Here is a 14,237-nt window from a genome sequence, read left to right as displayed (position 1 = left end):
AACATATTAAGGCCAAAAAACGGTCCAAATGTTGATAAACACATAATAAATGAAATACTGTAACACAGAGTAACATAAACAGTATACAAACGGACTACAGGCAGTAGGGGGCTAAACAAACCCAAACAACCATGTGCTGTCAATTAACCAAACAAACTCTCAAAACATAATATACAAAGTCACAGATATTATTTAACTACTAAAGTAACACTTATGACCCAAACATAGTACTTACTTTCATTAAAGAACGCGCAGAGGATACACTTGGAGAAAACAAATACAAATACTCAGCTCTCAACAGGTTGGACTGACTGACCATGCTGATGACAAACTGCCTAATTAATTTGACTGCCTGTGGATTGTGGAAATGTACCAGCCAATACCAGGTTAGGCCACTAGGCGGCACCAGAGCCGTATAATAGAAGAGTTCTGTTAGTGAGGGGGCACAGACCCCAGTCTATTTCTAAGGCTCTGGGCGGCACTAATAGGCTTTCTGACAACCGGTCTAAACCATAGAGTATTATACTCTAAGGTCTAAACAAAACTGTGTTCATGATAGGGACCGAGGCTATTAGTTAGTAGGCAGAGAGTTATGTGTGGGTCAATCAAACAGCATGTGAAAAACGTCTCATAAACGAGGTACAGTTTACACTCAATTAATTGTCATGTAAGTAAACAATTCTTTGACATGTCATGAATGCTTAACTTTACTGCTACTCCCTTTAGCACCCTTAGCTCACGGATGCTAACGTTAAAATGGCGAGTGTAGACGGCTAGTTTCTGTTAGCTATGTGCTAGTCTCTTTGCATTCTATCTGTCGTTGCTTACGAGGCCCGCTGTATTAATGCACGGCATTGCACGGGATTTAGTGCAAGTATCGGCCCTGAAATGCTGTCCATGTGCTGCCGAAATATCGCTGGGCCTGAGACGAAGTCGAGGAGTTCTGAAGGGATTTTATTTCTCCATAATGGAACAAAACGAGGTATTTCCTCTCACCCATAGGCGATTTTATGCTCTCCCAATAGGGGGGCACAACAAGGATTACACGTGGTATAATAATAGCTAGCCTACATCTGGGTACACAACTGTGAGAACTCAATGGCTATAAGTTATAGAATGTAAACAACTCAATATGCAAGACAAGTATTTTGCTAGACACTATATGATTTATTTACTCATTTTGTAGCATACTATAGCCAATCAGCAAGGCAGATGGCTTCTTGGTTAGAGTGGGTGACAATATTATCACACGAAAAGATCAAATTACCTACCTAGGTTCCATCCTGGAGGCCAATCTTTCCGGTGATAAGATGGCCACCAACGTAATCAAAAAAGTAAATCAAAGAACAAGATTCCTTTACAGGATCTCCTCACTGGTCAGCAAAAACACCTTGAAGACCTTAACAGGAGCCCTCGTACAAGGTTTCTTTGACTATGCATCCACCTCTTGGTACCACAGCACCTCAAAGGCCCTTAAAACAAGGCTCCAGACCTCCCAAAACAAACTGGTCAGGCTCCTACTTGGCCTCACCCCCCGAACCCACCTCACCCCTGCCCACTTTGACAGGCTGGGATGGCTTAGGGTCGACGACAGAGTACAGCATCTTGCAATGGGTCTGGTCCACAAGATTCGATACACCACCAAGATACCCATGTACCTGTTTAAATACTTCCTTAATGTAAACGAAGTCCACACCCACAACACCAGAGGGAGTGCAACAAACCATGTTCAACCCAGATTCGGCACAAACAAGGGACTAAATTATTTTCGCTCCTATGCCACCAAAATGTGGAACGCCCTACCAACAGTCATTAAGACATGTGAATCCCTTGACTCCTTCAAAACCGCTCTCAAAGGGCACCTACGGATGGCTGCAATTCGAAACTGGCCTCTGTAAAATCTGAATCCCCCCCCCCCCCACCCCATTTCCCCTCACTGTATATGTATCTTTTCCCTTTTTGCTTCCTATATGATGAATTCCTGTTCTGTTCTTTAGCTACATAGAAGTGTCTATTTGTATGTCTCTAAATGTTTTGATGAATTGAACAATGTGGACCCTGTTGTAAACAAGTGTAATGCTTAATTGGGTCGTCCACTCACAGTTAACAGTCTTTGTATTGAGTTTGTGCTTAAAATGTACTGTAAATTCTACAAACTGTTAATAAATATTTCAATCAATCAATCAATCAATCAGCATATGAGACATGTCAATGTCAATCATGTAATGTTGCAAAAAACTTACAAAGCATGACTGAAATGAAAAATATAAATGAGTAAAGTTACAATACTGACAAGTTGACAACAAATATAAGAATCAATTTTCGATTACTGTCATCGTCTATTTCTTGCTTCAAATGTTTTCAAAAAAGATTCTTGAGAGCAATATTTGATTAAATGATTGATTGAATAACTTACAGTACTTAACGTACAGTCAAACACTGTCCAAAACTATAACACCTGAAAGCATTTCCATTCAGGTCCTGGGTATTCAATTCACTATCATGAAATGGAAAAATAACAATTCAAAATCATAAAAAGTAATAATAAAATAAAATATGTACAGGTTGGGGGACTAGAAAAAGGAGGGGGTTTAGTTGTAAATCACATAGTATGACTCGAATCAGAATAAAGCATTCAACCAAGCCGTAAATACATTTAATTATACAATAATTGTATAATATTTTATACATGATGACTGGACCGTCTGGACGGTGATGTGACAGCGTCAATAAATGAACCGGGGCAAGTTTTGAGCTTTGACCCCATCACCGAACGCAACGCAACGTAACGTAACGTCGGCAGTAGAGCACCCTTCATTGATTAACAAGAAATTATTACATGGTAATAATGTGTCAGGCGCTGTCTCCGTCTTTGTTTCCCCGCCCCATATTGTTGTTATTATTTAGACCCGTAACCTGTGTGTTGCTGATAGACAGATAATCGATCCGATTGCATCTGTAGCTGTGTGTCACTAGGCTGTGAGCTGGCTGTCTGCCATGCACCCCCCACCACGATCACGATGGCATTGGCTGCGCCGTTTCACCCGCGTTTGGTTTGAAGTTATATCGAGTGATGTTTCGAACATTGCAAACGTGTGAAATAACTGTAGTATGCGCCGTGTCGGGGTGAGCTCTCACACTCAAGCTCCCCTTGAGTGTGATCATGCTGTTCTGCTGCGTTGCCTGGCTGGCAGGGAGGCAAGCAATCATATTACACTCCCTTTGGCTTAGGCAGTGTGTGTGGCAGCCAATCAGGCTATGTCGTCAGTGTGACTAGGATGACGATGTCGTCTACATTTCATGAGCTTTCATTAGTCAGGTTTCACCTGACAAAAAGGAAACCTGATGCTGACGGTGACACAACGCCGATGGCTGCAGTGGAACCCCGCCGTTATACATTATTTACTTGCAAAGGACAGCAATTAATAAATTGTCTAAAATATAAAGTAAAAACATGTCAAATCAAGTGTGCACATGTGCATCTCCACCTGACCTGTGGCATAATTGACTCTAATTAGTTCTCTTCTACATTAGTTCCTTATTTGTTTTTTTGCAATGTTGACTGCACAATTACCTAAATTCTCCCCTCCCCCCCTTTATTTACCCAGGGTAGTAGCAGAGCACAGGTGCTCATTTTCAGCAATGTTTCAGTATGTATGTAAGGTTACTGAATGATTTATTTTCTCTTTTTCATTCCCCTACTGTTGATTTTCTACAGACCACCACAGCTACTGATCTACAGTATCAAGAGAGATGGCCTCCAAAAAATATGCAGCAATGTCAGAGTACCAGCAGGAGATGAAAGGACGACGTGGACTGTTTTATGCGATGTTTCAACCCGTCATACACTTGCACAGGATAGGTATGTAGCGTTTACATTACTGGTGGTTTTAAGCCTATAGTAAAGTTAGCTAGCTGCAGCTGTGTACTTGAGTTCACAATGGTGAACTCATGTTAGTGGTGTCAAAAATAATCCATTAGGCAATGCATCGCGATTCGGCTGTGTGCGATTATGCATAGACAGGCTTAAGGCTTGTCTATGCGGTGTCTAAATAAATACCCAAATTAAACCGTTGTTTCACAGCGGGATAATTTTCCCTGTAAGGCACGTTAGATGTGGAACCTTTTACATTAACGTCACAACGTTGGGCATTAGCGCTGGTCCATAGTGTTAAGGACTTCTCCTTAAGGCTATGGACCAGAGCTGGTTGGCGTTACGTTACATGAACGCAACTAAAGTTATATGCATGCTCTGAATTCTGAAACATCACTACATAGGCCATATTTGGCCTATGTACATACTGGTGAAAAGGTATTTGTCAACACTGTCCACGGTGTCCAGTCTTTGAAAAAAAAACACTGCTTTACAACCTCTGTTCCCTCTGTTTCGACCTTAATCTACAAAGCATGTCACTTCATTATTATTAGTCTTCTTCCATGTCAAGTCAAAGTCCATATTATCTTTATTCTTATTATCCTTATTCTACTGCTTCATTCCAGACAAAATGGTGGACCTTAAACAGGAACCTGTAGACCACCTTAAACAGGAACTTGTAGACCACCTTAAACAGGAACCTGAAGACCACCAGGCACCTGAAGACTACCTTAAACAGGAACCTGAAGACCACCTTAAACAGGAACCTGAAGACCACCTTAAGCAGGAACCTGAAGACCACCTTAAACAGGAACCTGAAGACCACCTTAAACAGGAACCTGAAGACCACCTTAAGCAGGAACCTGAAGACCATCAGGAACCTGAAGACCACCAGGCACCTGAAGACTACCTTAAACAAGAACCTGAAGACCACCTTAAACAGGAACCTGAAGACTACCTTAAACAGGAACCTGAAGACCACCTTAAACAGGAACCTGAAGACCACCTTAAACAGGAACCTGAAGACCATGAAACTGAAGACAACCTGGACACCAGTAAGTTGACTGCAAATCAAAGCTGAGTGCACCTCAATCCATGCCTGACATATAACGCATGTTATAGATATGTTTTCTTGTCTGACTGCAACCATACATTTATAAGCTTCCCTCCAGAATGGCATACATAGTGGATATACAGTATACTTGTAGGTCGACTAATTTGGAAATGGTGCTGAAGTGGTAACTTATTTTTGCCACACCCCATTTCTTTATGAAATGAGGCCTCTGGGTGCACACATAGGTGTGTATCTGGAACTGGAGGAGGCAAGGTGAGTTGAGGAACAAGCTAAGGATTCTTTATAATTAAACGACTATCCATGACCATGAATAATTTACTTTACTTTTCTGTGATATGTAATCATAATGTATACCATCATAGTAGATAAAAGGTTTTTCACACGGCCCTCTGCAACAGTTTAATGTGATAAAATGATTGAGCAGAAAACTAGCAGTGTATTGTTGAAGCTCTTCAGTGTATGGAAGGTTGCTGAGTAACTAAATATATATATTTATCTAATGGTGATTTCCACCAGTATCAACAGAGAGAGAACCGCGAGAGATGGATGAGCGACGTGGACTGTTTGATGCAATGTTTCAACCTGTAGTACAGATGCACAGGATAGGTATGTATGTTTTGATTTTCTAGAGCTGTTCCGATTCCAACTTATTCACTTTCAATACTGACACTGCAGCCTTGAGTATCGGCCCATAGGGGGTGTGCACACTTTTCCGACACACCGAAGATCCGAAGCGGGGGGACATGCGATGCGATGCGATGCGATGCGAAAATGCGATGGTCCGACATGCGCTGCTCCCGTGCTTGGGTTAGGGATTGAGGGTTCGGATCAATAGTATGTTGATGGTTAAATGTTCAGAGTCAAGAGTTGTTGTTAATCTGTGGTCTGTAGGAGTGCTGTGTGTTCATGTATGTTCACACATTTAGCGAGTAACATAAAATAGAGAGTCAATAGTAAACTGTCATTTTAAAGCATATAACATTTTGTAAGACAAATGAAGATCACAGTATAAGGAGCAGTTGTTTCTTCATCAGAGCTTGGTTCTGTTGTGACTGAAGGAATATGTCTCTGTTTCAGTAACAATTCACTGTATTGATACAGTACATACATTTATGCTTTTAATACTATGTACATAATGTCCATACATATGTATTGGATATAGAGCATGCCTGGGGGAGGAGGAAGGGGTGGGGCATGCAGCAGTTTGTTAGGTTGTGATTGGCTGAGAGATGGTTCTATTGTTCTCCTCTTCGGCCTATCAAACCAAGCAGTTAGTGGCTCCACCTCAGGCTCTCTAGTATTAGAAGAGTTGCTCTCTGTGTCAGTTATCCACAACTGCTCCATGATCAGGGCTCCAGCGTGCGACTTAATAGGTCGCATATAATACTTCATTTCTCAACGTGCAAGTTCAAATTAAACGAGGTCGCACAGGTGCGACTTGCTAGCATGATGGGTGGAGGAACAAAAAAACATCCCGCAGTGCTTGCCCGATCCATTGATAAAAACATTGGACATTCGCCTGACGCCCAGTGTTCAGAGAACGATCGTTCACGAAAACCCACCAATAAGCCCTTCAGACTTGGATAGTCAGATCGGCGTGATTACGTACAAAGTCAATGGAAAGACGAGAATTGTGCAAACGGGCGCCGTGCAACCTGCCGCGGTACAAACTGGACGAACCAAGGCGAATATATATTCAGGTCTGAAGATTTTTTCCAAAATGTAAAAATATTATAATAAGGAATTAATTTGGGTAATGGGATATTGTACAAATTGTCACTTTATTAATCCCAAAGGTTTGGACTGCATTTAATTTAACACAAAACCTTAAACTGACTTTCTGTGTGGAATATAAATATTGCCTTTATTGACTGAGTGACTTTGCTGTTTTTTACACAGTGACCTTTGTAGGGGGTTTTATGATTCAAACCTTTAATGGTGGAAACCACTACATAAATAAATGGTGCCCTATGTGGGGGCATGATAAGATCATGTATTAATACCACGCTATACAAAGAAAAAAATGGTGCTACCTAATTTGTGGTGGCGCTACCAAATTAAAAGGTATGTGGCACCAGTGCTACCTGTGAAAAAGTTTGTCTGGAGCCCTGTCCATGATATCAATCATTTCTGATCAGATCTGACTGTGGACTCCAGACTTCAGGAGAAGATGAACTCTGTCAACCTCAACTCTGCTGAACAGGCGGAACCCAAAGACCATGGTATGTTACTTGCCCCTTTCACCTGTCATATTTGGATAATTAAAACATTGCATTCTCAATCTTCCGCTTTTTTTTATTGTAATTTGATTCAGATCGTGTTTTTGCCTTTATATTGTCTCACATGTTCATTCACTCTAAAAGTGCTTCTAGTGGGCCTATAACTTACCACTGAATCATTATATAATCATGTAATTTATTATTATTATGTAATAGTTAATGTACATTTCAGTCCATAAAAGTCTGTCGTTCAACCTCTCAATTTGTTTTTCCTTTATCTTTGTTTCCAATCCAGTGTTGCATCATCAGTCTGGCCTCCCTGTCTTACCAACAGTAAATGCACATAGAATCTTGGCTAACCCAAAACAGCACGACTGTGACCAGTGTGGACAACGCTTCCATTACAAGTCCGACCTTAAAACACACCAGATAATTCACACCGGGGAGAAACCATTTGGTTGTGATCATTGTGGACAACACTTCTCTCAAATGTCCCACCTTAAAAGCCACCAGAGAATTCACACTGGAGAGAAACCCTATGGATGTGATCAGTGTGGACAACATTTCTCTGAAATGTCCAGCCTTAAAAAACACAAGAGAATGCACACTGGAGAGAAACCCTATGGATGTGATCAGTGTGGACAACACTTCTCTCAAATATCCAACCTTAAAAACCACCAGAGAATTCACACCGGGGAGAAACCCTATGGATGTGATCAGTGTGGACAACATTTCTCTGAAATGTCCAGCCTTAAAAACCACAAGAGAATGCACACTGGAGAGAAACCCTATGGATGTGACCATTGTGGAAAACACTTCTCTGTAATGTCCAGCCTTAAAAGCCACCAGGTAATTCACACTGGAGAGAAACCCTATGGATGTGATCAGTGTGGACAACATTTCTCTAAAATGTCCAGCCTTAAAATCCACAAGAGAATGCACACTGGAGAGAAACCCTATGGATGTGATCAGTGTGGACAACACTTCTCTCAAATATCCAACCTTAAAAAGCACCAGAGAATTCACACCGGGGAGAAACCATTTGGTTGTGATCATTGTGGACACCACTTCTCTCAAATGTCCCACCTTAAAATCCACCAGAGAATTCACACTGGAGAGAAACCCTATGGATGTGATCAGTGTGGACAACACTTCTCTCAAATATCCAACCTTAAAGAGCACCAGAGAATTCACACCGGGGAGAAACCCTATGGATGTGATCAGTGTGGACAACATTTCTCTGAAATGTCCAACCTTAAAAGACACCATAGAATTCACACTGGAGAGAAACCCTATGGATGTGATCAGTGTGGACAACATTTCTCTGAAATGTCCAACCTTAAAACGCACCAGAAAATTCACACCAGAGAGAAACCCTATATGTGAGTAGAAAAGCTTTCAGATGCTCAAAGGATGTAGACCTTCACAAGGTTGTACACAATGGATTTAAACTGCTCCCTTGTGGTCGATGTGGAAATAGTTTTACTACATCAAGCACTGAACATCAATCTGATTAAATAGAGGCCGATACATATCAGCACATCTACATAAAAGTGTTGCATGATGATTTATTTTTGTGATGTGTTTAATTGCAAGTAAACTTAGCATAAATAATGGTTGTGCAGTCACAAGTAAAGGCAAACAAGTCAGGTGTTTTCTGTTTTTCTTTTGTTTGTTTATTTACTTTTTTGTACTGTGTGGTAATTCCAGTCAATCACATGAAATACCATTTAGAAGGCAATAAAATGCCATGTAACAGCAAGATAAATGAAGATGCTGTTATGAACAATAACATACTATAAACACAGTTTAACAGCTTCATTTGGAGAAATCAGGTGCAAATTAGGTTTCTATGTGTACTTGATTGTCGCATCTATCTGAATGGTTCTGCTTAAATAGCAAGTCGAACGTGAGGAAGACTCATACAAGGACATGAATATGGGTTTAAATGTAATCAAAATGTAACTCACAGCAGAATAATAGATCACATTCTTTCTTGTTAATACCAGCTTTACTCAAACAAGCTAAACATTTGTCACCATGGTTGTAGGTAAAGCTCACTGTGCCTTTGTTGGATTTGTCTTTGTATGTTTTCCTTCCATTCACAATATTCCCCTCACCAAGCTCACCCATAAACCAAACCACAGAATGCAAGAAAACACTACATTCTATAGTTGTTGTACAGTTATAGTAGGAATAGACTTGAACAGATTTAAGAATGGTATAAACAGGTCATAGTTTATCATAACATATTTGACTTATTGAACGTCGGTCTTGCAAGAGCATAATTATGGTGTTAGTTCAAAGTAGTGACATTGTTTGCATCGGGTAAGGGTTCAGTTCTGAGCTTGTAGATCTGCCATTTTCATGTTTGCCTCTTTCATACACAATGTTTGACCATTTGGTATTAAAAAGGTCTTAAATGTAGAAATGTGCAGATTCCTTGCTGATTTGAGTAATGCAGAAACATGATTACTAATTTAATTGTAGCTTTTATTTTCTGATACATGGTGTATAAGTCTTCACTGTCTTGTATGTGGGCTAATCGGTCATTTTATGATTTTCTGTACAAAACAACACCAGTCCTGTGAAACCAGAAAACTGTCTTCTAGATATTGAAGCAACTTAATTATAATAATGTAGAATAGTTTACAAGTCAATGTGTGATGACTTCCTACTATTTAGTGCAGGGGTGGGTGGCAGTTGGTGTCTTGGAAAACAAATAACTGGTAGACTTTACTTGTGTTAAATGGGTTATACTTGGGTTAGGGATTGAGGTTTCGGATCAATAGTATGTCGGAACTAAAGCCTGTACCCGGTCCATAGACGATACCGATCCGTCACTCTATATTTCTGCCTCAATTCTGACTGATAAGGCAGTGAGGGAGACAAAATACTTGTAATCTTTAATGTTTAATAATGTTTGTGGTATTCCCACACGGCTGACATGACTCCTAGTTTTGCTTGGTGATTCACTGCTGCTGAGTTTCCTTATCTCTAGAGTGGCTGCGTCTTTCTACAGGCAGCGAGGAGCGTGTTCCCCCTCTACTCCTTTGTCGAACGGCAGTGTTGTACATTGAAACTACGCAGCTCGGGCTAAATTTATCTTTTTGGTGGAAACACTTTGGGTGCTACAGTATATAAACAATGAGGAGTCTCTCAGTAAACAAAAACGTTCTTCTCTCCTCTCTACACCTATTAGTTCAGACATTTTTTCAATGGAGGAAAAGAAAACTAACAATGTTCAATGTTTTCTTTTCATTTTATATTTTGCCTAGACATCCTGAACCTCCCTTTGTCTAAAGAGCTTTACCCTGAAGAGGAGAGGAGCTCCAGTCTGGCCCAGGAGGAACCACAAAATAAAGCAAGTCAGGAGGGGCTACTTCAACAACCAGAGGAGGCTGATGGGTTGACATTACTAGCAGTGGAAAGTGAAGATGATGATGAAAACATACAGACGGAGCCTGGAGCCAGCACCTCAACTCAACACACAGAAACACAAGATGATGTATTGGACTGTGGAAATTCACAACCAACTACTGATGACCATCTCCTCTCTTCACACGGTTCTGAAACTGTAGATAATGATGAGTGGGAGGAGACCAGGGAAGGTCAGTCAGCTTTAAACGCACTGAGGTCACACACTAGCCAAGATGCGGAAAGACAGCTGTCCCAGGACCAGAAATCATCAATACAAACTAAATCCATAGGAAAGAAAAGGTTTAGTTGTACAGAGTGTGGCAAAATCTTTAAACATAAGAAATCTATGGAGAAGCACACTAAGATTCATACAGAGCCGAACCGCTTTAGTTGTACAGTGTGTGGCAAAATCTTTAAACATAAGAAATCTATGGAGAAGCACGCTAGGATTCATTCAGAGCTAAACCACTTTAGTTGTACAGATTGTGGAAAAGTATTTCAAAGCAAGGAAAATCTGGAGAAGCACATTAGGAATCATACAGAGAAGAAACGTTTTAGTTGTACAGAGTGTGGCACAGTGTTTAATCGAAAGGCAGATCTGAATGCACACACACCGATTCATACAGGGAAATATCCCTTTAATTGTACAGTCTGTGGCAAAGGATTTACTGGAAGGGGTAATCTTGAAAATCACATTAGAATTCACACAGGGGAAAAGCCATTTAGTTGTAAAGTTTGTGACAAAGTCTTTACTCAAAATAGTAATCTTAAAAAACACATGATGATTCATACAGGGGAAATGCCCTATAGTTGTGCAGTTTGTGGCAAATGTTTTGGTCGAAATCTCACAATGCAAGAACATATGAGAACTCATACAGGGAAAAATCCAAAGCGCTTTACTTCTATACATTGTGGTAAAAGCTTTAGACAAGTGAGTAACCTAAAAACACACATAATGTCTCACACAGGGGAAAGACCCTGTATTTGTACAGTTTGTGGTCAAGGTTGTGTTCAGAAGGGTGATCTAAAAAGGCACATGAGGATTCATACAGGGGAAAAAACATCTCTGTGTACAGTTTGTGGCAAAGGCTTTAGGGAAAAGGGTGATCTGAAAAAACACATGCGGTGGCATACAGGGGATAAGCCCTTTAAGTGTACGATTTGTGGCAAAGGCTGGGTTACAACACACTTACTAAAAGCGCACATGAGGGTGCATACAGGGGAAAGGCCCTTTACTTGCACAGTTTGTGGCAACACATTTAGTGATAATGGTCATTTAAAATCACACATGAGGGTTCATACAGGGGAAAAGCTCTATACTTGTACAGTATGTGGTAAAGACTATACTCGAATGGATGTTCTAAAGACACACATGAGTACTCATACAGGGGAAAGACCCTTTACTTGTAAAATTTGTGGCAAAGGCTTTCGTCAAATAACTAATCTAAATACACACACTAGAAGTCATACAGGGGAAAAGCCATTTAGTTGTACAGTATGTGGTAAAGCCTATACTCGAATGAATGTTCTAAAGACACATGAGGAACCATACTGGGGAACATTCCTTCACTTGATCAGTTTGTGTTAAAGGCTTCATTTGTAGGCCAACTCTAAACAGACATAGAACTATTCATACAAAGGGAAAAAATTAGTAGCTAAAGTCTGTGAGAAAAGTTGAATAGAATATTTTAGTTCTTTTTTTTTTTTTTTTTATATATATTTTTTATCCCACGATTTTGTAACCCATTTTTCACCCCTGTGTCAATCATCTAATGTGATCCTGGGCTCTACACACCCTCCGCCAACCTGGGGAGAGCAACGGACTTAACTCATGCTTCCTTCATGCTTGAGTGTCCAAGTTGCTCCTTTACACCTGACAGGGGAGAGTTTCCCAGGTTGGACGTAGCGCGTGGAAGGAACACGTTATTCCAACCAGTTCCTTTCCCCTCCATCAGGCGCCCCGGCTGGCCAGGGGGAGGTAGTTTAGTGACCAGGATTACTGCATGTTTTTGTGAGGGTATCTACCCTAGGGGACACGGGGAGAACATGCAAACTCCACACAGAAAGGCCCTTTCGCCAACCCCGCCTTCGGGTATGGGCACTGATGACGCGGAGGAGGAAACACGCCGCCAGCACCCACAGCGCCCCGAGCGGGAATCGAACCCAGGACCTTCTAGCTGTGAGGCGACAGCACTACCAACTGTGCCACCGTTAGTTAGTTCTTTAACGCCGCTGTCTTCACAAACATACAAATTTGCAGTAATTCATTCTAATCCAGGATGGAAATGACAGGTCATATAGATGCAAAACAGATGATCACATAATCTAATCTGACAATAGCAACATGCCTAAAAATGCCTAAAATAGTTCTATACACTTTATTCTCCAGTTGATATGAATGTAAAATGATGTTTTATCCAATTTACCTTTTAATTTATTTTATTACCTGCAGCTACTGGTAGAATAATATGAGCATTTGAGTTTTTCCACATTTGTCAGTGTTTAAAAATGCATATTCATTATTGTGCTCATGCAACAATGCTGCAATAAAGTTCTGACAAGCTGTTACATTTCTGTAGCTGTTCTTTGTGTTGACATGTTTGTTTTGTTTAAACTGTTAAATTATAACTCATATGGGCAGTGGCAGAGAGAGACATTTATTTTTTAGAATCTGATTATTATCACTTTGTGTTACTTGTGTATTTTTATAGGGGTTTTGTGAAAGCAGCAATCTCTTCTGTTCTGGGAGAAGACAGAAACCAGATTTAGGGTGTGGACACACCAAACTGGAATTTTATCTATGTTGATGGATTCTGGCAATGCTTTTCAATGGGAACGGAGTGTTTGTTGCCTAAATGCACCGTCCATAAAAGGTTGTCAATACTGGAAGGAGCTCCCTCTCACACTGAGGGAGATCCCCACTTTCACAGCTTTTAAAGGACAATTGAAACAGTCTTGTGATCATGTATGACGATTAGTCCAAAATAGAGTAAACCTACCCTAACCCCTTTTGGTGTTAGCATTATGTTATGCTTTAGCTATTGAAAAATAGCAGATCTACAAGCTCATAGCGCACCATAGCTTTTTCAGAAAACTGTCAGGATGTAGAAGACATTTTTAGAATCTGATCTCAGGTCAAAATGGGCTAATAGTTTAATCTTTTCTTATGTTTTATTCTTACTAGTCTTATTACGTTTGAAATGTACTAGGTATTTGCAGTGTTGTCCCTGAACGCGTTTAAAGAACGATTGTTCACAAACGTTTTCATATTTTGGGTGAACGGAACGTACTGTATTTCTACGTGACGAACGTCATTGTGAACGCGTTCATTTTCTTACGTGTGTGAACGTCGCTTTCTCACGTTCAACTTCGTTCAAGAGTGAGTGTTTCCATAGAGCCTTCCAGACGAAACCCCTGTTAAAACACACCCGAAACAGGCCTTAATAACTAGCGGAGATCCCACCAATAAGCCCTTATGCGACACAAATTAATCTTTCTCAGCCATACAATTTTACTGGAGTGAGCAGCGCACATATCTAACTGCATGATGCAGCCTGCAGCAGCGCCAGTCACGCAGACAGACAGCTGAGGAGGCTCCTCAGGAGGTAAACGTGTTGTTGATTAAACGTAATGTTGCACGAAAAATAAC

The 14,237-nt window shown here is 40.6% G+C and overlaps 1 long non-coding RNA gene across 1 annotated transcript; it reads left to right on the top strand.

The window, feature by feature from the left end:
* Positions 1 to 500: 500 nt before the first annotated feature.
* Positions 501 to 4,710, top strand: LOC310866658. Its single transcript, XR_014569940.1, has 3 exons — positions 501 to 639; positions 3,719 to 3,862; positions 4,501 to 4,710. It is a non-coding gene; the product is annotated as an uncharacterized lncRNA (long non-coding RNA).
* The last annotated feature ends 9,527 nt before the right edge of the window (positions 4,711 to 14,237 follow it).

The sequence above is a fragment of the Protomyctophum parallelum genome, assembly GCF_964188405.1.
Source record: "Protomyctophum parallelum genome assembly, chromosome: 11".
Classification (NCBI taxonomy): domain Eukaryota; kingdom Metazoa; phylum Chordata; class Actinopteri; order Myctophiformes; family Myctophidae; genus Protomyctophum; species Protomyctophum parallelum.
Note: the sequence above shows the minus strand (reverse complement) of the source record. Positions and strands in the feature narration are given on the sequence as shown.